Below are 26,103 nucleotides of genomic sequence, written 5' to 3' on the forward strand. Positions count from 1 at the left end.
ATATGACATCCGTAATCCTCCAACAACTCTACCCACTTATCAATTATGTTCCCTAGCCCATCCACATTCCTTACTACTATCTGTACAGCTGGTCTGTATTTAAATCTGGCACAAATTGAGGGCTGGCTGATAATTCAACTGGTAAAGATCCTCCCATCTGCCGGTGCAGTTCCTCAATCTTCGGGTGTGCGTAGACTCACTGGCTTCCGGTGCAGTGAGAACAGACCGGGTGTCTGGGGCTCGTGCCCTAACCCCCTCCCGGTGGGGCTAGGGGCAGGGGTTCCTGGTGATCTTCAACTTCAGAGGGTCCGAAGGATTCTGCTCACAGTTCCAATGACCCTCAGACCGCTTCAGATGAGAATGATCAATCCAGGGGGTCACCTCGGCCACTTTCACCGTGGTAGGCGTTGCAAGCAAGATGGCATATGGACCACACCACTTAGGAGCCAAACATATCTTTTAATTTATAAAATCCCTGATCTTCTAATTTCTTCCACCAACCAGGCTCCCTTTGACCCTCCTACATATATTTTAACGGCATCCACCTTGAGTATGTTGGCATCCATTTTGTATTCCAGTTCTTCCGGATTCCTAACGCAGTTTTCCTTGGTCCTATTGTCTTCTTAAAAGCCGTGTTAATATCTCTGTTAAATAGCCCTTCTCTTCCTATTCCTTCATTTATTTCATTCTCCAGACTTATCCATTTAATCCTTTCCTTATATCCAATATCTATTCGATTTTTCAATTGGAACGTTTCATAGTAAAATTCTAAGTTCAGTATTCCCCATCCCATTGCTTCTTGAGATGAATAATTTACTATGGCTGGGGTTCTAACTCTTTTACTTCCAAAAATCCATTTTTAAAATACCTTATTCCATGTTTTGAACCATATTTTCCTAATGGGTAGTGTAATTACTTGAAATAAATATAATAATTTCAGTACCCAAAACATTTTAACTGCTCTAACCCTACCTAGAATAGATAAATTCTTATTATTCCACGACTTTATATTCTTCTTGATCTTTCTCCACGCTTCTTTGTAATTTACATCTGGAATCCTAGCACTATTTTTAATAATATTTACCCCAAGTATTCAATTTTTTTCCTATTGATATCCATCTTTGTCATTTTTGCAATTTTCTTCTTCTCCTCTTTATTTACATCCCCAATTAAAATTTCAGACTTCTCCAAATTTAATCCCAATCCCAACTCCTCTTTAAAGTCCTTCAGGATTATCATAAGTTCTCTTACATCCTCTAAGGGGTTTGTAAATAATAATAGGATAGCATCTGCATACATGTTTAACTTCATTTCTTCCTTTCCTTCCTTATACCCTTTTATCCTTACTGATTTTCGTATTCTGTCTGCCAAGTACTCCATACCCAATGCAAATAGTAGTGGTGAGAGTGAACATCCTTGTTTAACTCCTCTTCGTATATTGAATTGATCTGGAACCCCCTCATTCACTCTGACCACAGCCTTCCCTTCTCTATACAATTCCCGGATTGCTTCGACAGAGTTCTCTCCTAATCCTACCTCCTGCATAATATTCCGTAAGAATTTATGTCTAATTGTGTCGAAGGCCTTATACACATCCAATTTCAAGACCACCAATTTTCCTTTTTTTTTTTTTTTTGAAGATGTTCTTTTTTTTTTTTTAATAATATTTATTAAAGTTTTCCAATTAATTACAAATTAATAAAACATCCAATTTCAAATCTTTTTCCAATTACATCCTTTCAGGACTTCCCCTTCCCTCCCCCCCTTGTATTCCAAATCTCTCAAATGATCTCAACAAGTTCTTCTCCTCAATTCAAACTTGTTATCCTTAACCCAATTTTTTTTTTTTAAAAAAAACATTATTTTCCATTCCCCTAAAATCGGTTTATTCCCACCACGAGTTCCCCACTTTAGAATACCATGTAGATGTATATAGCCTAAATAAAACATAGTTTACGCCTTTAAGGATTCCACATTTCCCACCCCCCCTTTTCCCGGTTGCGTTCCCAATGTTCCTCAATGTCCGATATTTCCACGTCTCTCTAAATCATAGTCCTTTGCCAGTCCTCTTTAGTTTCGAATGTCCAATCATGGAAGGATTCTGTCTTAAAGAGAGGCCCATTTTTTCCATCCAGATTTTTATATCCAGGAGTGAAAAACTCCAAATTATAATCCTTAAGCTTGTCAAATCTGGATGTCCCAAATGTCCCCACTTTTGACTTGGTCCAATTCTTGTTATTTTGTTGTTCTTATTGATCACACTCCTCTTTCTATTTCTTTCTGTCCCTGTTTTCCTGCACAAATGTCCTAATTCCAAAAGTTAGTTCCTTTACAGAGGCTTGTTATTCAGAAACAAAACATTACGTCAAGTTCCTTTCATTCCACAACAGATGATTCCATTGTCTTCTTCGGTGTAGTAGCCTCTGTAGTCATAATAATGTTCCATTTCTGCAGTTTCCCAGGAGATAAACAGTTCCGTTCCAATTTCCAGCTAAAACTTGTAATATCCCTCGGCTCCTCTAGGTGGATTGCAAAAACTGAGTTCTCTTCCAGATCGCATCCATTAGCCCTAGTAACTTTGTAATCCTTATTTAAAACAATTTGTATCCAATTTATAACAAATATAACCAGCAAAGTCCTTGTAACATAGTCTCTATCTTATTTTCCGCTTTGACAGCTCTTTGACAGCTGTCAAAACTTGCCTTTCTCCTCTCCAAGCTCCGTCATCGATCGCTCCCGGGGTTCCAGGGGGGGTTGTTTTTAAGTCCGAATTCTACTTTCCTCCTCCAGCTCAATCTCATATTCTTCACTCGTGAGGTTAAAAACTTGCCAAAATGATGTTACTCCGATCTTAGTTATCAGATCCTTTGCTTTGACCCTTCTACAATGGAGGGGGTGGCTGACTTCCTTTTTTGCGCCTCCCCCGCTCGCTCCGAAATTTTTAAAATTTTTGTCCCTCTTTTTAGTCCAAGTTCCAATTACTTACAGGTTGTTCTTTTAGGTCCGAATTTTCAAAGGAAGAAGCCAGCGCTCTCCGCCGAATGGCATGCGGCTTCGCACGGCAGGGATAGCAGAGGACTCAAAACACCACGCTTCTCCCCGGCACCCGATCCGTAGCCTTTAAAAAGGCTCCTTCACGAGTCGGGAGGGCGCTAACGGTGTCAGCCGAGTCTCCATGTCCACGGCCCCCGTGGCCGTGGTTTTTAAGGGTCCCCGCATCGCCGGTGCGGTAGGACCCAGCCCCTGCCGTGCAGGCTCCCTCCGGAGCTCGGAGGGAGTCCGCCATTCGGCGATGGCGCCGACCCGGAAGTCCGACCACCAATTTTCCTTTTACCCTGCTTGTTAATAAATGTATTTATTAAAACAAAAAAATAAAATAAAAAAAAAAAAATAAAAAATAAAAAATAAAAATAAAAAAAATAAAAAATAAAAAATATATTTATTAAATGTATTTATTAAAACACATTTCTTATATGATGGCCTATGTATCTTCCCTTAACAAATCCATATTGATCTTCCTCTATTATTTTAGGTAGTACCTTTTCCAGTCGCCTTGCCAGGATCTTTGTAAATATCTTATAGTCTTGATTTAATAGGCTAATTGGTCTGTATGACCCCACCTCTGTAAGGTCATTTTGTGGTTTTTCAATTACTACTATTTCCGCTAGTTTCCAAGTATCTGGGGCTTTCCCCCCTTCTAAGATATTATTAAATTCTTTTTTCAGTTCTGAGCCCAGGATATCAATTGTTTCTTTATAAAAGTCTGCCGTAATTCCATCTAATCCTGCGGATTTCTTACTTTTAAATGATTTAACTACATTCTCTATTTCTTCCAGAGAAATTTCCTCCTTCAGTCTTAATCTATCACTTTCTTCAATTTTAAACCCTAAACTTTCCCTACTTATATTTTTATTATCTTCTTTATATAAAGATTAATAGAATTCTGCAAATTCTTTCCTTATTTCTCTAGAGCTTTGTGTAAGTATTTTCCTTCTGGTCTTAATGGCCTTCACCCTCTGTTTATCCCTCCTTTTCTTTAAATAGTTTGCCAGTCTCTTATATGATCCTATTGAGGTTCTCTGAAAACCATTTTTGATCATATTATCTCTCTTCCAACTTTATCCGGCTCATCCAATTCCTGTTTTAACTTTCTCAACTGCTCCTGTCTCCTCCTTAGAAATGTAACCTGTTGCAAGATTTCAATCTCTTTAATTTTTTCCTGTCTCCCCAAGTACCAATCCTTCTTAATCGCAATCTCTTTCAGGATACAATGTCCTCTTATAACAGCTTTGAAAGCGTCCCATACTACCGGGATCTCGGCTGAACTATTGTTTTCTTTAATATACGAACCAATTTGTTTTCTAATATATTCCCTGTCAATCTCTTTTTAGGTTATTGTACCGCCATCTCCTACTTTTTCCATCCACTTCCAGTCCCAGCTCCACAAATAGTGGAGCATGGTCTGAAATCCATATTCCCATAGTTCTTGCCGTTCTAACACCGATTTCATTCCCTTCTTTAATTAGCACGTAGTCAATATAAGAGAAAGTCTTATGTCTGTTGGAGAAGAAGGTAGGTTTGGTGTTGGGGTTTCCTCTCTCAAAAACATCCTTTAATCCCCATTTAGATAATCTGAAAAGACTATCGTTCTTTATATTCCAATTAAAGTCTGCTGTAACGATAACTTCCCCTTCAACGTAAAACTGCAGTCTATTCAAGGTTTTCTTTATAATTTTTTTCTGTCTGGTGTTAGTGCTGTATATATTAGCTATTGTAAATATTTTTTTGTGACACTTTAATTTTTAAGAATATAAATCTACCATCATTATCTTTTTTCCGGCTCAGAACCTCTGGCCTAAGATTTGCATTACATAGTATAGCGACCCCTCTAGCCTTGTTCGTCGCTTTCGATTCTGCTATTAGGCCCCATTGCTGAGAGCATAACAAAGGTCTATTGTTTGCTTCGGCTCTAGGAGTCTCCTGAAGGCATAGTATATCCACTTTCGTTTTCTTTGCCAGTGTCAGTACCCTGTAGCGTTTGGTGTTTGAGGCCAGCCCGTTAACATTTAAAGATAAAACCTTTAAAGATCTATCCATTATCCCAGCTACTGTTTGTTTTTTGAATCCCTCTGTGTACATATATGATATTTTCAATTCTGGCCCATTCAATTCCCCCCTGAGACTCAGCTAGGGATCTCCATGATCCCTGTCTCATGGTATCTTGGAGAACCACACTCCTCTCCCTTCGCTCTTGGAAAGTTTATATCAGAAAAAAGCAACATATATATATTTACAAAAGACCATTTTAGATGTCTCTAGTATATATTATTTCTTGCTGTTTCATTCGCCTCTCGACTTCTGTCTTCTTTTATTCTCTTGTCTCTGCACTGGAGATTCTTGAGATTCTTCACTTGACCCTCCCTGTTGGTCTACCTGTAATTCTTCCGAACATGAGAGTTCTTGCTCAGTCTGTCCTTGTAGTCCAACTCCTAAATCAGCTAGCATTTTTTTTGCTTCACCAGGGTTCTTAGCAGAATATTTCCTGCTGTCTTTAAAAACAACAGTGTAGCAGGGTAGGACCAGGTAAAGAGGATTTTGTGATTGTAGAGAGCTTGTCCAAACCGCTGCATACTTTTCCTGTCTTGAAGCGTTTCCTGAGAAAAGTCTTGTCTCACTATGACCTTTTGCTGTTTAAACGGCAGGTCTGCTTTCTGCCGGAGTGATTTATAAATTTGATCTCTTACCTTCTCTCTTGTGAATGCCATAATTACAACCCTGGGAAGTCCAGAGACTCCTCGTGATGTGAACACCCGACGCACTCTCTCAATTTCATTCTGCTCAATTTCAATTCCTTGTTCTTTGAGCCATTGTAACATCTCCTTTTCCAGGTCCGTATTCCCAATATCTTCAGAAATACCAGCGAATTTTAAATTCCTTCTGCACAGTCTATCGTTCATTTGTGAAATCCTTTTTGTCAGAGATTCTATTTTGTTTACGTTTGCATCAGCTACCTCTTTTGCATACTCTGCTATTTTCATAACTTTTTCTACTGTAGCAGTCATTCTTCTCATCTCTCCTATCAGCGCGAACATTTGCTTCCGAATGCTGAATCAATTCACCCAGCTCCTTCAAAGAATTGACCCTCTTGTTAAGTCTTTCCCAAATAAATAGATAAACCACCGTTTTAAGCACTAACTCACCCCAATCCAGGACTTGGACCTAAGCCCAGTTTTCGGTCAGTTATCTCAGCTATCAGTTTGCAGAGAGTTATTTGTTTTTCAGGCTTTTAATTAGTAAAGTCCCAAGAGCGAGACGGGTGTGCATCTACCCACGCCGACGCATGCGCAGTTCTGCTTGCACCTGGCTTTAGAACTACAACAATTCGTGGTAATTTCAATTCTGCCCCTTTAGGCGTGAAGGCTATTTGAGCTTGAATTTTAGATAGAAAATCATGTCCCAAAAGGGGAATGGGACATTCTGGTACATAAAGAAACTGATGAGTGAGGGTCCTCCCTCCAATCTGGCACTCTTGGGGTTGCGGAAAGGGTTTTATTGCTGGCTCAGACTGGTTTGAACAGGTCTAGGCTGGTTTGAACCAGTCCAAGCTGGCTGGTACAGGTCCAAACCGGTTGGAACTGGTTTAGATGGGTTGGAACCGGTCCAATCCAGTTTGAACCAGCTGAAACCAGTTGGGAAAAGTCCATGCGGGTTCCAACTTGCCCACACCAGTTTGAACTGACCCAGACTGGTTAGAACTGGCTCAGACTGGTTGGAACAGGTCTAGGCTGGTTTGAACTGGTCCAAGTCGGTTGAAACAGGTTGTGCTGGTCCCGGGGGAAGGTACCGTGGGTGTAAGCAGAGTCCACACGAAGAGGGGCGAGGTCCAAGACGGGGAGCCGGGCGGGGAACAGGTACGCTGGAACAGGAGGCCGAGCTGGGAACTGGAACACCGGATAGTCAGGAACAGGAGGCCAAGCAGGGATCAGGAACACAGGAAGGTCCAAAGCCAACAACGACGTTGCTCCCGCAACCTGGGGCCAGGCTGACTGGGCTTTTATCCTCTTCTAAGGCCGGGGGCGGTCCCGACCCCCAGGAGCCCCGCCTCCTCTGGCCTTAAGGCGAGCACTCCTCCTGGGGGCAACCAGTTCCCTTCGCCTCTCTGCCCTAAGCCTCTGCAGATCAGGAGAGGCCGAAGGGTTACTGGGCCCTGGAGGAGGCTCACCTGTGGCCACTGAGTCGTCAAGCCCCTCTGGGGCCAGAAGGGCTTCACCTGGGGCCAGCTCCTGATGCTCTGTCACAGGTGCAGGCTCTTCAGCATCTAGGCCTTGCCCCAGTTCAGCCGGCCCTGGAGGCGGGGACTCCTGTGCAGGCTGGGATTCCTCTGGTTCATCCTCAGAATCGGAATCCCAGGCCATCACACCATCCCCCCTCCCAGGCCCCCCCCTCAACCGAGGGTCCGGACCCGGCTTGCCGGGGTACGTCGCATGGAACTCTCGGAGGCAGGCAGGTGCGTGGACGTTGGCCGCTGGTTCCCAGGAACGGTCCTCCGGTCCATACCCCTTCCAGTCAATGAGATACTGCAGCTTTCCCCTGCGGTATCGGGAGTCCAGGATGCGTTCCACCTCATACTCAGGCTCTCCCTGAACCAACACTGGCTGCGGACGGGGACGGTTCGGGTGGAACTCGTCGGGTGGGGCCACCGGACTCAGCAGGGACCTGTGGAAGACCGGGTGAACCTTCAGGGTTGCGGGTAACCGGAGACGGAATGCTACAGGAGAGACTTGGTCCACGATAGGGAACGGGCCGGTGAAGCGGGCGTCCAACTTCCGCGAAGGTCGAGAGGGGTGGAGGTGGCGAGTGGAGAGCCAAACCAGGTCACCGACGCGAAGTTCCGGCCCCACCTGGCGGTGGCGGTCGGCCTGGGCTTTGTACGCTTCCTTGGCCTGGTGCAGTTGCTCCACCAAAAGCTGTTGCTGGGACTGGAGCTCTTGAAGCCACTCCGTCACCGCCGGGACCGCGGATGCCGGCAGCACATCTGGAAACAGCCGTGGATGATAACCGTAACTGGCCTGGAACGGGGTCTGCTGGGTGGATGCATTCACCGCGTTGTTGTAGGCGAACTCCGCCAATGCCAGGTGGTCGACCCAGTCATCCTGCTGGTAGCTGCAGTAACACCGGAGGTACTGCTCCAGCACCGCGTTCGCCCGTTCCGTCTGGCCATCGGTCTGTGGGTGGTAGGCTGACGAGAGGCAGACCTCTGTCCCGAGGGTCTGGTGTAATGCTCGCCAGAACCGGGATGTGAACTGAACGCCCCGGTCGGACACCACGCGCTCTGGTAGGCCATGCAGGCGGAAGACATGCTGAAGGTACAGCTGAGCGGTTTCCTTGGCTGTGGGTACAGATGGGCAGGGGGTGCAGTGCACCATCTTGGTGAAATGGTCGGAGAACACTAGAAGGCAGGTACAGCCACGAGACGGGGGTAAGTCCACTACAAAGTCCAACGAAACCGTGTGCCAAGGGCGCGGTGGAACTGGCAATGGCTGAAGTAGGCCGGGGGGTCGCCCGGTAGGACCCTTGGCGCGCCGGCAGACATCACAACCAGCAACGTAGCGAGCCACGTCGGCCTTCAGGCGGGGCCACCAAAACTCACGGCTGACCAGATGGGTGGTCCGATACCGTCCAAAGTGCCCCGCTGCTGGGGCATCATGGGCCATCCGGAGAACCTCCAGCCGCAGTGGCCCTGGCGGGATGTACAGACGGCCGTGGTGCAGCAGAAGGCCCTGATGCAGGACCAGCCCCGGATACTGTGGGCTGGACCCTTCAGCCAGCTCCCGGAGTCGTTCCTGGGCCCAAGCGTCGACCCGCTGCTGTTCCCGCACCCGAGCCTGCAGTGGTTCCGCCTCCTGGGTGGCCAGGAACGCAGCTGGAGGTAGGATCGTGGTGGGTTCTGCTTGCTGTACCGTGTCTGCGTTGTCTTCAGGTTTCCGGGACAGGGCATCTGCCTTCTGGTTCTGAGAGCTAGGGATATAGCGGATCCGGAACTGGAACCGGGAAAAGAACAATGCCCACCGGATCTGTCTTTGGTTCAGCTTGCGGGTGGTCTGGAGGTACTCCAGATTCCGGTGGTCGGTTCTCACCTCCACCGGATGTCGTGCCCCCTCAAGATGGTGGCGCCAGACCTCAAAGGCCACCTTGATGGCCAGTAGTTCCCGCTCCCACACAGTATAGTTACGCTCCGCTGGTAGGAGCTGGCGGGAATAGAAGGCACAGGGCAAGAGTGGCGCTTCAGGTCCATTCTGTTGAGACAAGACGGCACCGAGAGCCGTACTGGAGGCGTCGGTCTCCACCACAAAGGGTCGAGAGGGGTCAGGATGTTGTAAGATCGGCGCCCTCTGGAAACAGGCCTTCAACCCCTGGAACGCCTCCTCTGCCTCCTCGTCCCAGGAAAACGGCGTCTTTGGGCGCAGTAGCCGGGTCAACGGGGTGGTGCGATGAGCATAATCTGCGATGAAGGTCCGGTAGTAGTTGGCGAACCCCAGGAAACGCTGTAGGTCCTTGCGGTTCCGGGGTGCCGCCCATTCTCGAACCGCTGCCACCTTCCCAGGGTCCATCTGCACCCCATCTGGAGAGAGCCGGTGACCAAGGAAGTCCACAGTCCGCTGATGGAACTCGCACTTGCTGAGCTTTGCGTACAAACGGTGCTCACGCAAGCGCTGCAGCACGGTCCGGACATGTCCCTCATGGCGAGCCGGGTCACGGGAGTAAACCAGTATGTCATCCAAGTACACCACCACGTACTTATCTAACAAATCCTGGAACACGTGGTTGATGTAGCGTTGGAACACAGCAGGCGCGTTGCATAAACCAAAAGGCATAACCAAGTATTCGAACTGCCCGTACCGGGTCCCAAACGCTGTCTTCCACTCATCCCCGGCTCGGATCCGAATCAAGTTGTAGGCCCCCCGGAGGTCCAGCTTGGTGAACACCTGTGCCCCTTGCACCCGCTCCAGCAACTCCGAAATAAGGGGCAAGGGGTACCGGTCTGGGATGGTGATTTTGTTCAGGGCTCGGTAATCATGGCAAGGACGGAGTTCCCCACATTTCTTCTTAACAAAGAGCACTGGTGCCGCAGTAGGCGAGGTGGAAGGCCTAATGAACCCACGCTCCAGGTTCTTGCGCAAGAAGTCCTGCAAAGCCTCGCGCTCTGGCTCTGTTAGAGAGTATAAGCGACTCACCGGTAGGGGCGCTCCGGGCTGGAGGTCTATGCCGCAGTCAAAAGACCGATGCGGCGGCAGCTGGTCTGCCCCCCGTTCCTCGAACACGTCTTGGTAGTCCCGGTACACGGCTGGGAGCGTGGGTGCTGCCTCCTCCGTGGGTGCGGCCGCTAGCATCTGCGACTGAGCATGGGAACATGGATCTGGGAAGTGTACGGTCCGTTTGACCCAGTCAATCTGAACGTTGTGAGCCTCTAGCCAGTCCATTCCGAGCACCAGGGGGAACCGGGGCATGGAGGCAATGTCCAAGGTTCGCACCTCCCGGTGCTGCTGGAGACACAGGACCAAGGGCTGGGTCTCCCGAGTGACGGCACCCGAACGCAGGAGCCGTCCGTCAATTGCCTCCACCTGTACCGGTTCTGGTTTGTTCTGAAGTGGCACCTGATGATGCGCGGCAAAGGCAGCGTCCATATAGGAGCGGGTTGCCCCCGAATCTACCAAAGCGTGGGTAAGAATCCAGGGCCCACCTGGAGGGTAGAGACGCACCGGTACCATGAGATGTCGCAATTCTACTGGTGAGGGCCCTTCTTGCATGGTTTGGGACCCCACGTTGCTAGGGCCTTCGACTACCGAGGTTGGCGGTTTCCCTGCGACTGGTAGCTTCTCGGGACAGGAACGGGCGTAATGTCCACCCCCACCGCAGTAAAGGCACAGGTTCCCCTCCCGACGCCGCGACTTCTCCGAGGGGGAGAGCCGAGGTCGCGCAGCCCCGAGCGGCGTTGGCTTGACTGGTAACTCGGCTGTGGGCGTGGACCTGCTGGGAAGGACTGGCGCCAGGAGTCGGGAGTGCTGGCGGTCCCGGGTCTGGCGACGGTCCTCCAACCGATCGTCTATCTGCAGGCTCCGCTGAATGAGGGTATCCAGTGTGGTGGGATGATCCATCATGGCCAACTGGTCCAGTATCTCGTCCGACAGTCCCTCAAGATACTGGTCCCGTAGTGCAGAGTCATTCCAAGACAAGTCTTGTGCCAACAGCCGAAATTCTGTGGCGTAGGCGGCGGCTGTGGACTTGTCCTGTCTCAACCGACGAATCGCCCGATTGGCTTGGCTCTCCTTCAGTGGGTTACCAAACGCAGTCTCTAAGTGGTTACAAAACCCCACATAGTCCGTTAGCAAAGGAGAGTCTTGCCGGAGCAGTGGCAAAGCCCACTTGGCCGCCTGGTCCTTTAACAAACTGATTAAAAAATGCACCTTGGTGCGGTCGTCAGGGAAGTTCCGGGCTCGCCCCTGAATGTACAACTTGGCCTGGGCGAGGAACATGGGAAAACTGGCCTGGGTCCCATCAAATTTCTCTGGCAAGGCCACTGGGTACTTGCCTGGAGCTAGGGCGTCGGCCCCAGGATCTGGAAAGGCTTCCAACCGCTGCTGAAGCGCCGCAACCACATCGCTTAGCTGCTGAACGGTGTGGGTCAAGGCCTGGTTTTCCTGGGCCAATGCCACCAGCGCAGCCGCCTGGTCAGCCATGGCCTCTGGCTCTTCCCGAACGCACCCCAACGAAGGGGGAGTGCGGGTGAGGCGGGAGCAAACTGTGCTGGTCCCGGGGGAAGGTACCGTGGGTGTAAGCAGAGTCCACACGAAGAGGGGCGAGGTCCAAGACGGGGAGCCGGGCGGGGAACAGGTACGCTGGAACAGGAGGCCGAGCTGGGAACTGGAACACCGGATAGTCAGGAACAGGAGGCCAAGCAGGGATCAGGAACACAGGAAGGTCCAAAGCCAACAACGACGTTGCTCCCGCAACCTGGGGCCAGGCTGACTGGGCTTTTATCCTCTTCTAAGGCCGGGGGCGGTCCCGACCCCCAGGAGCCCCGCCTCCTCTGGCCTTAAGGCGAGCACTCCTCCTGGGGGCAACCAGTTCCCTTCGCCTCTCTGCCCTAAGCCTCTGCAGATCAGGAGAGGCCGAAGGGTTACTGGGCCCTGGAGGAGGCTCACCTGTGGCCACTGAGTCGTCAAGCCCCTCTGGGGCCAGAAGGGCTTCACCTGGGGCCAGCTCCTGATGCTCTGTCACAGGTGCAGGCTCTTCAGCATCTAGGCCTTGCCCCAGTTCAGCCGGCCCTGGAGGCGGGGACTCCTGTGCAGGCTGGGATTCCTCTGGTTCATCCTCAGAATCGGAATCCCAGGCCATCACACAGGTCCAACCCACTTGTAACTGTTCAAACCGGCCTAGACCGGTACAAACCTGACTTGACCGGTTCAAACCGGCTTGGACCGGCACAAACTGGCCTAGACCGGTTCATACTGACCTAGACTGGTTCAAACCAGCCTCGACCTGTTCCAACCAGTCTGGGCCTGTTCCAACTGGCCTAGGCAAGTTGGAACCCACCTGGACATTTTCCAACTGCTTGCTTGAAAGCCCGGAAGGGTTAACACCAGCAGGGGGAGCCCTGCTGATGCACATCAACTGGAACCAATTCATACCTGTTGGGTCCGGTCCACGCCGGTTGGAACCAGCCCAACGCAGTTGCAAAAGGTCCAGGCGGGTTCCAACTTGCACAGACCACTTGGAACTGGCCCAGACTGGTTGGAACAGGTCTAGGCTGGTTTGAACCAGTCAAAGTCGGCTGAAACAGGTCCAAGCTGGTTGGAACCAGTCTAGGCCAGTTTGAACCGGTCTAGGCCGGTTTCTGCGGGTCCAAGCCAGTTTGAACTGGTCGAGGCAGTTTTGTACTGGTCTAAGCCGGTTTGAACAGTTCCAAGTGGGTTGGAACTGGCCCAGACAGGTTGGATCAGGTCCAGGCCAGTTGGAGCAGGTGCAGGTCATTTGAAACTGGCCCAAGCTGGTTACGACAGGTCCAGGCTGGTTGGAACAGGTCTATGTTTCTTGGAAGCAGCCCAGACCAGTTGGAATCACTGGCCCAGACTGGTTGGAACTAGCTCAGACTGGTTGGAACAGGTCTAGACTGGTTTGAACGAGTCCAAGCTGATTTGTGCTGGTCCAAGCCGGTTTGAACAGGTCTAGGCTGGTTTGAACCGCTCAAATTCAGTTTCAAATGACCTGCACCTGCTCCAACTGGCCTGGATCCGCTCCAACCTGTCTGGGCCAGTTCCAACCCACTTGGAACTGCTCAAACTGGCTTGGGCCATTTCAAACCAGCCTAGACCATTTCAAACTGGCCTAGACTGGTTCCAACCGGCTTGGACCTGTTTCAACCGCCTTGGACCGGTTCAAACCAGCCTAGACCAGTTCTAAGCAGTCTGAGCCACTTCCAACCAGTCTGGGCCAGTTCAAACTGGTGTGGGCAAGTTGGATCCCACCTGGACATTTCCCAATTGGTTTCAGCTGGTTTAAACCGGCTTGGACCTGTTCCACCCGGCTTGGACCGGTTCAAACCAGCCTAGACCTGTTCAAACCAGTCTGAGCCAGTTCCAAGCAGTCTGGGCCAATTCAAACTGGCCTTGGGAACTTAGAATCCGCCTGGACTTTTTCAAACTGCTTTGGGCTGGTTCCTACTGGCTTGTGCTGGATCCAACCAGTATGAAGGGGTCCCAGCAGGTCTGGGCTGCTTCCAAGTGACACAGAGCTGTTCCAACCGGCCTAGACCTCTTCAAACCGGCTCAGACCGGCAGAAACCAGCCTGGACCAGTTCAAACCGGCCTAGACCAGCTCAAACCGGCTTGGACCGGCACCAACTGGCCTAGTCTGGTTCAAACAGGCGTAGACCAGTTCCAACCAGCTTGGACCGGTTCAAACCAGCCTAGTCCAAGCTGGACTGGCACAAACCTGCCTAGACCGGTTCATACTGGCCTAGACCGGTTCATGCTGGCTCAAACCAGCCTAGACCTGTTCAAAGCGGCTTGGACCGGCATAAACTGGCATAGACCGGTTCAAACTGGCTTGGACCAGCACAAACCGCCTTGGACCTGCACAAACTGGCCTAGACCGGTTCAAACCGGTTTGGACTGGCACAAACCAACCTCGACCAGTTCAAGCCAGCCTCGGCCAGTTCAAACCCACTTGGACAAGCACAAAGTGGCCTAGACCAGTTCAAAGTGGCCTAGACATGCTCAAACCAGCCTAGACCGGTTCAAACCGGTTTGCACCTGCCAAACTGGCTTAAACCAGCACAAACCGCCCTAGATTGGTTGAAACAGGCCTAGACCAGTTCAAACCAGCTTCGACTGGCACAAAACAGCCTTGACCAGTTCATACGGCTTCGACCGGTTCAAACCAGCCTAGACCTGTTGCAACCAGTATGAGCTATTTCCAACCAGTCTAGGCCAGTTTAAACTGGTCTGGGCAAGTTGGTAACCACCGGGAATTTTTCCAACTGGTTTGTGCTGGTTCCAACCAGCTTGGACGGGATCCAACTGGTATGAAATTGTTCCAACTGGGCTGGGCTGGTTCCAAGCGACATAGACCTGTTCCAACCAGTCTGTACCCAATCTAACCAGCTTGGGCCAGTTTCAAATGACATCCACCTATTTCAACCGGTTCAAACCAGCCTAGACCTGTTCCAAGCAGTCTGAGCCAGCTCCAATCAGTCTGGGCAAGTTGGAACCCACATGGACTTTTCCCAACTGGTTTCAGCTGGTTCAAACCAGTCTGAACCGGTTACAACAGAATTGATGGTAACAGGGCGCCGGGGAACTGAATGTGGACCTTTCACTACCGCATTTCCAAATCAGGTGACTGCATTTTGATCGGGAACAAAGGGTAGCGAATCTTTGAGAATCTAGTGAGTAGCACTTCACAAGGGACATAACGATGCGGGGGGCGTGTTCAACGGCTTGTAATTCAAGCACTCCACTAGACTGTATGATAGCAAATTTCAAAAGGGCTTTCTCAGGGGACTGTGGTGTCAAACTGACCCCAGAGACTTTGAGAACGCATTGTGAGCTGAATTGGCCAAGCCAGGTTGCGTGGCGAGTTCCCGCCCCCCACCAGTAGGAATAAAGACACATGACACCGTTATTTCAAGGTTAATGGGCTAAAATTGGCCGCAACTTTATCGGTTACAGGTGATGAGCAGTATCCAACTATCTGGCTTCGGCCTGCTTGCTTGAAGACCCGGAAGGGTTAACACCAGCAGGGGGAGCCCTGCTGATGCACAACAACTAGGCACTCCCCCGGGGTCACCACTCGGGGGCGTGCCTTGGGCCCTGGCCTCCATAGGCTTCGGACAGGGCCATGCCCCCCAGAATCCTTTACCGGCTGAGACCAGCAAAAACCAGCCTAGACCAATTCGAACCAGCTTGGGCCGGCACAAATTGGCATTGACCGGTTCAAATCAGCCTAGACCTGTTGCAACCAGTCTGAGCTACTTCCAAATTCTAACCAGCTTGGGCAAGTTTCAAATGACCTGCACCTGCTCCAACTGGCGTGGAGCTGCTCGAAGCTGTCTGGAACTGTTCAAACTGGTTTGGGCTGGCTCAAACCAGCCTAGACCTGTTCAAAGCGGCTTGGACCGGCATAAACTGGCTAAGACTGGTTCAAACTGGCTTGGAGCAGCACAAACCACCTTGGACCTGCACAAACTGGTATAGACTGGTTCAAACCGGTTTGGACTGGCACAAACCAACCTCGACCAGTTCAAGCCAGCCTTGGCCGGTTCAAACCCACTTGGACAAGCACAAAGCGGCCTAGACCAGTTCAAAGTGGCCTAAACATGCTCAAACCGGTCTAGACCAGTTCAACCCGGTTTGGACCTGCCAAAATGGCTTAAACCAGCACAAACCGCCCTAGATCGGTTGAAACAGGCCTAGGCCAGTTCAAACCAGTTTCGACTGGTTCAAACCAGCCTAGACCTGTTGCAACCAGTATGAGCTATTTCCAAGCAGTCTAGGCCAGTTTAAACTGGTCTGGGCAAGTTGGAACCAGCCTGGACCTTTTCCAACTGGTTTGGGCTGGTTCCAACCGGCTTTGGCGGGACCCAACTTGTATGAACTGGTTCCGACTGGTCTCGACCGGTTCCAAGCCACATAGTCCTCTTTGAACCGGCCTAGACCTGTTCTAACCAGCTTGGGCCAGTTTCAAATGACCTGCACCTGCTCCAACTGGCCTGGATCTGCTCCAACCTGTCTGGGCCAGTTCCAACCCACTTGGAACTGCTCAAACTGGCTTGGGCCATTTCAAACCGGCCTATACCAGTTGAAACTGGACAAGACAGGTTCAAACCGGCCTCAATCGGTTTAAACTGGTTTGGACTGGTTCAAGCTGGTCTCAACAGGTTTGAACCGGCTTGGACCGGTTCCAACCAGCCTGGACCTGTTCTAAAAATCTTGGGCCAGTTTCAAATGACCCGCACCTGCTCCAACTAGCCTGGACCTGCTTGAAGCTGTCTGGAACTGTTCAAACAGGCTTGGTCCGGGACAAACTAGCCTGTTCAAACCAGCTTGGACTAGCACAAACTGGCCTACACCGGTTCAAACTGGCCTAGACATGTTCAAACCAGTCTGAGCCAGTTCCAAGCAGTCTGGGCCAAAGCAAACCAGTCTGATGAGGTTCCAACCGGCTTGGACCGGTTCAAACCAACCTAGATCGGTTCCAACCAGTTTGGACCAGTTCAAACTGGTCTGGGCAAGTTGGTACCCGTTGGGAACTTTGCCAACTGGTTTGTGCTGGTTCCAACCAGCTTGCACTGGATCCAACTTGTATGAACTTGTTCCAACTGGGCTGGTCTGGTTCCAAGCGGCATAGACCTGTTCCAACTGTCCTGGACATTGTGAGCTGAATTGGCCAAGCCAGGTTGCGTGGCGAGTTCCCGCCTCCCACCAGTAGGAATAGAGACACATGACACCATTATTTCAAGGTTAATGGGCTAAAATTGGCCGCAACTTTATTGGTTACAGGTGATGAGCAGTATTGGCTTAGGCATTCGTCTTATCCGACTATCTGGCTTCGGCCTGCTTGCTTGAAGACCCGGAAGGGTTAACACCAGCAGGGGGAGCCCTGCTGATGCACAACAACTAGGCACTCCCCCGGGGTCAACCCCTCGGGGGCGTGCCTTGCGCCCTGGCCTCCATAGGCTTCAGACAGGGCCACGCCCCCCAGAATCCTTTACCGGCTGAGACTAGCAAAAACCAGCCTAGACCGATTCGAACCAGCTTGGACCGGCACAAATCGGCATTGACCGGTTCAAATCAGCCTAGACCTGTTGCAACCAGTCTGAGCTACTTCCAAATTCTAACCAGCTTGGGCAAGTTTCAAATGACCTGCACCTGCTCCAACTGGCGTGGAGCTGCTTGAAGCTGTCTGGAACTGTTGAAACTGGTTAGGGCTGGCTCAAACCAGCCTAGACCTGTTCAAAGCGGCTTGGACCGGCACAAACTGGCCTAGACCGGTTCAAACCCGTTTGGACTGGCACAAACCAACCTCGACCAGTTCAAGCCAGCCTTGGCCGGTTCAAACCCACTTGGACAAGCACAAAGCGGCCTAGACCAGTTCAAAGTGGCCTAGACATGCTCAAACCGGCCTAGACCAGTTCAAACCGGTTTGGACCCGCCAAACTGGCTTAAACCAGCAGAAACCGCCCTAGATCGGTTGAAACAGGCCTAGACCAGTTCAAACCAGTTTCGACTGGCACAAACCAGCCTTGACTAGTTCATACGGCTTCGACCGGTTCAAACCAGCCTAGACCTGTTGCAACCAGTATGTGCTGATCCCGGGGCGGAAGGTTACCGTTGGCGTAGTCAAAGTCCGGTCCTGGGTCACTAGCCTGGAACAAGTCCACAAGGAGCCGGGCGAGGTCCGAAGCAGGAAGCCGGGCGGGGACAGGAGCACTGGGGAGTCAGATCTGGGTCCGGGCTGGAACAGGTACTCAACAACGACGTTGCTCCCACAACCTGGGCCCGGGCCGACTGGCCTTTATCTGTTCTGAGGCCAGGGGCGGTCCCGGCCCGTAGGAGACCCGCCTCTCTTGGCCTTAAGGTGAGCACTCTTCCTGGGAGAAACCAGTTCCCTTCGCCTCTCTGCCCTGAGCCTCTGCAGTTCAGGAGAGGCTAAAGGGTTACTGGGCCCAGGGGGAGACTCACCTGCAGGCACTGAGTCCTCAACCACCTCTGGAGCCAGAGTTGAACCACCTGGGGCCTGCTCCTGAGGATCCGGCACAGGTGCAGGTGCTTCAGAATCAAGGCCCTGCCCCAGTTCAGCCGGCCCTGGAGGCGGGGATTCCTGTGCTGGCTGGGATTGCTCTGGTTCAGCCTCTGAATCGGAATCCCAGACCATCACACAGTATGAGCTATTTCCAACCAGTCTAGGCCAGTTTAAACTGGTCTGGGCAAGTTGGAACCAGCCTGGACCTTTTCCAACTGGTTTGGGCTGGTTCCAACCGGCTTGGGCGGGACCCAACTTGTATGAACTGGTTCCGACTGGTCTGGAGTGGTTCCAAGCCACATAGTCCTCTTTGAACCGGCCTGGACCTTTTCTAACCGTCTTGGGCCAGTTTCAAATGACCTGCACCTGCTCCAACTGGCCTGGACCTGATCCAACCTGTCTGGGCTATTTCCAACCCACTTGGAACTGCTCAAACTGGCTTAGGCCGGTTCAAACTGGCTTGGACCAGCACAAACCGCCCTAGACCGTTTCAAACCGGCCTAGACCAGTTCAAACCAGCTTGCACCAGCTTGGACTGGGTCCAATCGGTCTCAACAGCTTCCAACCGGCCTAGACCTGTTCTAACCTGCTTGGGCCAGATTCAAATGACCTGCACCTGCTCCAACTGGCCTGGATCTGCTCCAACCTGTCTGGGCCAGTTCCAACCCACTTGGAACTGCTCAAACTGGCTTGGGCTATTTCAAACCGGCCTATACCAGTTGAAACTGGCCAAGACAGGTTCAAACCGGCCTCAATCGGTTTAAACCAGTTTGAACTGGTTCAAGCTGGTCTCAACAGGTTTGAACCGGCTTGGACCGGTTCCAACCAGCCTGGAACTGTTCTAAAAATCTTGGGCCAGTTTCAAATGACCCGCACCTGCTCCAACTAGCCTGGACCTGCTCGAAGCTGTCTGGAACTGTTCAAACAGGCTTGGTCCGGGACAAACTAGCCTGTTCAAACCAGCTTGGACCAGCACAAACTGGCCCACACCGGTTCAAACTGGCCTAGACATGTTCAAACCAGTCTGAGCCAGTTCCAAGCAGTCTGGGCCAAAGCAAACCAGTCCGAACAGGTTCGAACCGGCTTGGACCGGTTCAAACCAACCTAGATCGGTTCCAACCAGTCTGGACCAGTTCAAACTGGTCTGAGCAAGTTGGTACCCACCGGGAATTTTTACAACTGGTTTGTGCTGGTTCCAACCAGCTTGGACTGGATCCAACTGGTATGAACTTGTTCCAACTGGGCTGGGCTGGTTCCAAGCGACATAGACCTGTTCCAACCGGCCTGGACCCAATCTAACCAGCTTGGGCCAGTTTCAAATGACATCCACCTGTTTCAACCGGTTCAAACCAGCCTAGACCTGTTCCAAGCAGTCTGAGCCAGTTCCAACCAGTCTGGGCAAGTTGGAACCCACATGGACTTTTCCCAACTGGTTTCAGCTGGTTCAAACCAGTCTGAACCAGTTCCAACAGAATTGATGGTAACAGGGCGCCGGAGAACTGAATGTGGACCTTTCAGTACCGCATTTCCAAATCAGGCAATTACATTTTGATCGGGAACAAAGGGAAGCGAATCTCTGAGAATCTGGTGAGTAGCACTTCACAAGGGACATAGCGATGTGGGGGGCGTGTTCAACGGCTTGTAATTCAAGCACTCCACTAGGCTGTATGATAGCAAATTTCAAAAGGGCTTTCTCAGGGGACTATGGTGTCAAACTGACCCCAGAGACTTTGAGAACGCATTGTGAGCTGAATTGGCCAAGCCAGGTTGCATGGCGAGTTCCCGCCCCCCACCAGTAGGAATAAAGACACATGACACCGTTATTTCAAGGTTAATGGGCTAAAATTGCCCACAACTTTATTGGTTACAGGTGATGAAATTGGCTTAGGCATTCGTTTTATCCGACTATCTGGCTTCGGCCTGCTTGCTTGAAGACCCGGAAGGGTTAACACCAACAGGGGGAGCCCTGCTGATGCACATCAACTAGGCACTCCCCCGGGGTCACCACTCGGGGGCGTGCCTTGGGCCCTGGCCTCCATAGGCTTCAGACAGGGCCACGCCCCCCGGAATCCTTTACCGGCTGAGACCAGCAAAAACCAGCCTAGACCGATTCGAACCAGCTTGGACCGGCACAAATCAGCATTGACCGGTTCAAATCAGCCTAGACCTGTTGCAACCAGTCTGAGCTACTTCCAAATTCTAACCAGCTTGGGCAAGTTTCAAATGACCTGCATCTGCTCCAACTGGCGTGGAGCTGCTCGAAGCTGTCTGGAACTGTTCAAACTGGTTTGGGCTGGCTCAAACCAACCTGGACCTGTTCAAAGTGGCTTGGGCCGGCATAAACTGGCATAGACCGGTACAAACTGGCTTGGACCAGCACAAACCGCCTTGGACCTGCACAAACCGGTCTAGACCGGTTCAACCCGGTTTGGACCTGCCAAACTGGCTTAAACCAGCACAAACCGCCCTAGATCGGTTGAAACAGGCCTAGACCAGTTCAAACCAGTTTCGACTGGTTCAAACCAGCCTAGACCCTTTGCAACCAGCATGAAGTATTTCCAACCAGTCTAGGCCAGTTTAAACTGGTCTGGGCAAGTTGGAACCAGCCTGGACCTTTTCCAACTGGTTTGGGCTGGTTCCAACCGGCTTTGGCATGACCAAACTTGTATGAACTGGTTCCGACTGGTCTGGACTGGTTCAAAGCGACATAGTCCTCTTTGAACCGGCCTGGACCGTTTCTAACCAGCTTGGGCCAGATTCAAATGACCTGCACCTGCTCCAACTGGCCTGGACCTGATCCAACCTGACTGGGCCATTTCCAACCCACTTGGAACTGCTCAAACTGGCTTAGGCCGGTTCAAACTGGCTTGGACCAGCACAAACCGCCCTAGACCGTTTCAAACCGGCCTAGACCAGTTCAAACCAGCTTGGACCAGCTTGGACTGGGTCCAATCGGTCTCAACAGCTTCCAACCGGCCTAGACCTGTTCTAACCAGCTTGGGCCAGTTTCAAATGACCTGCACCTGCTCCAACTGGCCTGGATCTGCTCCAACCTGTCTGGGCCGGTTCCAACCCACTTGGAACTGCTCAAACTGGCTTGGGCCATTTCAAACCGGCCTATACCAGTTGAAACTGGCCAAGACAGGTTCAAACCGGCCTCAATCGGTTTAAACCGGTTTGAACTGGTTCAAGCTGGTCTCAACAGGTTTGAACCGGCTTGGACCGGTTCCAACCAGCCTGGACCTGTTCTAAAAATCTTGGGCCAGTTTCAAATGACCCGCACCTGCTTCAACTAGCCTGGACCTGCTCGAAGCTGTCTGGAACTGTTCAAACAGGCTTGGTCCGGGACAAACTAGCCTGTTCAAACCAGCTTGGACTAGCACAAACTGGCCTACACCGGTTCAAACAGGCCTAGACATGTTCAAACAAGTCTGAGCCAGTTCCAAGCAGTCTGGGCCAAAGCAAACCAGTCTGAACAGGTTCCAACCGGCTTGGACCCGTTCAAACCAACCTAGATCAACTAGGTGTCAGTATATGGAAACATCACCGCTGTAGACAGCCAGATTGTTGACACCACATGATGCGCTTATCTGTGGGAAAGAAGATTTTCCCAGGACGTTCACAGGCTGGATAAGTCTTTGTGAAGAGTGTAACTTGAAACCTTCTGTGTGCACATGTTCAGGAAGTTTATCAGACTTGCTGGAAGAACTGAACTGAAAGGACGTGTTTTTCTCTAGTGCTGTAATGTCAGAAATAAACATCATGTAAATAGATTTCTGACTTATTTTCTTTCCCCTGCGGAAGCAGGAGGGAGGGGTTGTGCATTTAGCCCATGCTTGGGAAAATGTAGCCTATCAAAATCTCCCTGGTCTGTCTGGATATCAGCCAGAGGAGGTTACCGGTAAGCAAGCTCCGAGGACAGTGAGAGGGGCCAGCCTCTATGGAGGGGGCTTGCAAACCAACAATTGGTAGCAGAGCCCGATGGTTGCAACAACAAGACGGCTGAGCACCATGTTGGAGATGTTTTTTTGCTGATAAGCAGCAATCCACGGACCTCTGCAATGCTGATTTATGGCTGGATGGTGAACGCGAATTGAAAAGTCTTCGGTTCCCTGAGAAAAAAAGGCTCCTGTTTTGGATAAAACACAGCGGAGAGGCCACATACTTCACATTCCAGAGCTGATAAGAAGTTCCGTTGCTATGCGACTAGTCGTGAGTACTTTTTGAGCTAAATTTATGAACTGGTTAGTTTAAAAAGCATAGAGAGAAAAGAAGCTTCAAAAACGAAAGCAAGGCTGGGTGTTTTTCAGCGACGCTTGTTGTAAACAAACTGTTGGAAAGGGGACTTTCCAAGAAGAGCGCAGCTTGCTGATTGCTGTTGGATTGCAGCGAAGGCTTATTGTTTACAGATTCTCTGTGGAAGGGAAATTTCCAGGCAGCTGGGCTGACTGCCAAGTGCAAGCAGCTTGTAAACAGACTATTGGATTTCCCAGTTTGTAGCTGAAGCTGCAGCTTGGGATTAAAGATGGCTCTGTTCTTGCAGAAACTGAATAGCCAAAACTGGCTAGAATGGTCATTTGCAATGGAATTTTTGCTGGTGGGAGAGCAATTATGGGACTTAGTACAAACTCCACAACCTGTTGCTGTACAAGCACAGGGGAAGAAGGCTGCAGTTCAAAGTGAATTGAAGCAGCGTGTCCTGAGAATTTTGGCGGAAAATGTGGACGCTTATCTTGAGCCAGTCCTAAAGGGTGCAGAAGAACCAAGGGTCGCTTGGGAGTCACTCTGCAAAGCTTGTGAAGCTGGGGTGGGAAGCAAGGACCGAGAGTTGGTTGCACCAAAGGGGGAGAGCCAAGATGAAGCTAGCCAAATTTTTGAGAGCTCATCGAAAGCTGGGAGGAGCTTTGAGCCACAACAAGGAAGTGAAGGGACTCTTGCTGCTGTTGCTGATGATGATCCTAGCACTGCTGCAATGGCTGTTGCTGATGGGGGGAGTGAAGCTCAGAAATCAAGCACCCCCACTAATATTGCTACAGAGGAGAAAGCTGTAGCTCAGAATGCTGTTCGTCAGGAGACACCACATCAGGAGAAAGGAGCTAGAGGGAGCTCTGTAAAGCCTCAGACTTCAAGCAAAGGTCGTACCCAGTCCCAGGCAAAACCAGATATGGCTTTGATGTCACTAAAAGCCACATCATCCGCGGAGAACTCGTTCATTGTAGACACAGGATGCACGCAACACATGGCGTCACGCCGGGAACTGTTTTCTACGTTCGAGAAGCAACGCTTCACTGTGAAACTGGCCAATGGTCAGGAAATGGAAGCAACCGGGATCGGAACTGTGTATCTAGAAAGCCTGAACTTGACAATAAACAATGTTTCTTTTGTTCCAGGTTTAAAGTACAATCTGTTGAGTGTATCTCAGATCACTAAGAAGAAACTGGTGTTGTCATATGATGAGGAAAGCTGCAAAATCTACAAAGATGGAGAGCTGTATCTTTCTGCCAGAGAGAAAGATGGACTGTATCTGTTGACATTTGATGAAAGTGATTATAAAATGTGCACAGCATGTGAATCTAAAATGCTTTCTCTTGCAGGTATCTCGAAAGAAGACACGAGAGGAAAGGCAACAAAGATTAACAGTGTTTTTCAGCGAGTGTATGCTGATGTAATTGGTCCTTTAACACCTTCTAGAGGCAATGCAAAATACTATCTTGTATTTGTTGATCCTTTTTCTCAATATGTATGGATTTACATATTGAGATCTCCCAGAGAAACCTTAGAAAGGTTTAAGGAGTTTTGTGATAAGGTTAAGAATATTCATGATGCTAATATTGATTTTCTTTTCACAGATGAGAAGCCAATTTTTCTTTCACAGGATTTTCAGGATTTCCTGGAGAAGCAAGGGATAGAGCACAAGGTTGCTGTCTCAGAGGCTGCATGGAACAAAACTGTTTGTGTAAAAGTGAACAAGGAGTTGCAGAATGGCATGAAGGCACAATTGCTGAGTTCACACTTGCCACATGAGTATTGGGCTGAATCTTTATCTTGTTTTTGTTACACGTGGGTGAGAAAGGTTTCGAAAGGTATGGAATGTTCTCCTTTTGAGAGGCTGTTCCATAGAAAACCTTCTGTCTCGCATTTTAAGGTTTTTGGATCTCAAATCAGGACGGAAAACTCCAGAAGGGGTGAAGAATGCCAGAGGCATTTTTGTGGGTTATGAAAAGGGTCTCTACGGAGTAATTTTGTCTGAATCTGGTCAGGTGATTCTCACAAAATTTCTAGAGAGTTCTCCTGGACAGGAGAGAGTAATTTTTCACACATATCCCACTGCTGATGATTCAGATGATGAATTTGATTATTCTGATTATAGTGATACTGAAAGGGACACAGAAAGCTCAGAGAGTTCTGTTGACACAGTCATTGAGAAAGGTTCACACACAAAAGCTAGATCTTCACAGGTTAAGAATGAACCACTGTTTACTATTGGAACTGGTTCTTCGAAAAGTCCTGAGACTGAACCAGTCAGCAAAGAGGATCAGCACCTCATACGCAGGTCTGAGAGAATCACAAAGGGCGTACCACCCAAGAGGTATTCTCAAGAGTTTGCTAGTTCAGCTGTTGCATGTGTTACTATTGTTGACAACTCAAGACAGGTTGAAGCTGTGTCTAAGTCAGAGACAAAGACACAACAGGGAGTTGCTAAGCATAATACAACATTCCCTAGTCAAGGTAATGCAGAAGCACTCATTCCTTGGAAAACTGACAACCAGAGAGTTACATTGGTGAAACCAGTGGCGGGTAGTTCCAAGGGTGGAACTGAAACAACAGGGGATTGTTACATGTATAACAACTGTTTGTTTTCTTCTCTGGATCAAGCTTTGTCCACAGCTAGTGATGATTCATATGGGGGAGGATGTCAGGATATGGAAACATCACCGCTGCAGACAGCCAGATTGTTGACACCACATGATGCGCTTATCTGTGGGAAAGACGAGTTTCCCAGGATGTTCACAGGCTGGATAAGTCTTTGTGAAGAGTGTAACTTGAAACCTTCTGTGTGCGCATGTTCAGGAAGTTTGTCAGACTTGCTGGAAGAACTGAACTGAAAGGACGTGTTTTTCTCTAGTGCTGTAATGTCAGAAATAAACATCATGTAAATAGATTTCTGACTTATTTTCTTTCCCCTGCGGAAGCAGGAGGGAGGGGTTGTGCATTCTGCCCATGCTTGGGAAAATGTCGCCTATCAAAATCTCCCTGGTCTGTCTGGATATCAGCCAGAGGAGGTTACCGGTAAGCAAGCTCCGAGGACAGTGAGAGGGGCCAGCCTCTGTGGAGGGGGCTTGCAAACCAACACTAGGCACTCCCCCGGGGTCACCGCTCGGAGGCGTGCCTTGGGCCCTGGCCTCCATAGGCTTCCAATGGGGCCAAGCCCCCCCGGAATCCTTTACCAAACTACCCTTCAATATCTGGGGGAGGTGATGGCGCTCCCCCCCATACATCTACATAACAATACCCATACCAATGCCTTACCACCACTGGAGCAAAGCTCACCGCCAATACCCTCAGACCTGCAACCAGTCCCTAATCCCCACAGATATGTCAGCCAACCAAACATTGTTTTCCTCATTGGAAAGATGCACGCCATCCTCGCAGTAGAGGGTCACCTTACTGAACTGGATGTTGGGGTGGTCAATGTCCCACCCTCCCCCAGCGCTGCCACTCTACGCGCCACTGAGCGTTCCAGGATCTTTCTGGATTTGTTCATAGCAATAGGGCATCGACAGTCCCTCCAAGTGCGCC

The 26,103-nt window shown here is 50.3% G+C and overlaps 1 protein-coding gene across 1 annotated transcript in view; it reads left to right on the top strand.

Moving 5' to 3' along the window:
- The window catches only part of LOC309345487 (uncharacterized protein), a 50,662-nt gene that overhangs the window by 4,023 nt on the left and 20,536 nt on the right, over positions 1 to 26,103 (top strand). The window lies entirely within an intron of this gene.

This window comes from Podarcis erhardii (genome assembly GCF_964252035.2).
Source record: "Podarcis erhardii genome assembly, chromosome: 7".
Lineage (NCBI taxonomy): Eukaryota > Metazoa > Chordata > Lepidosauria > Squamata > Lacertidae > Podarcis > Podarcis erhardii.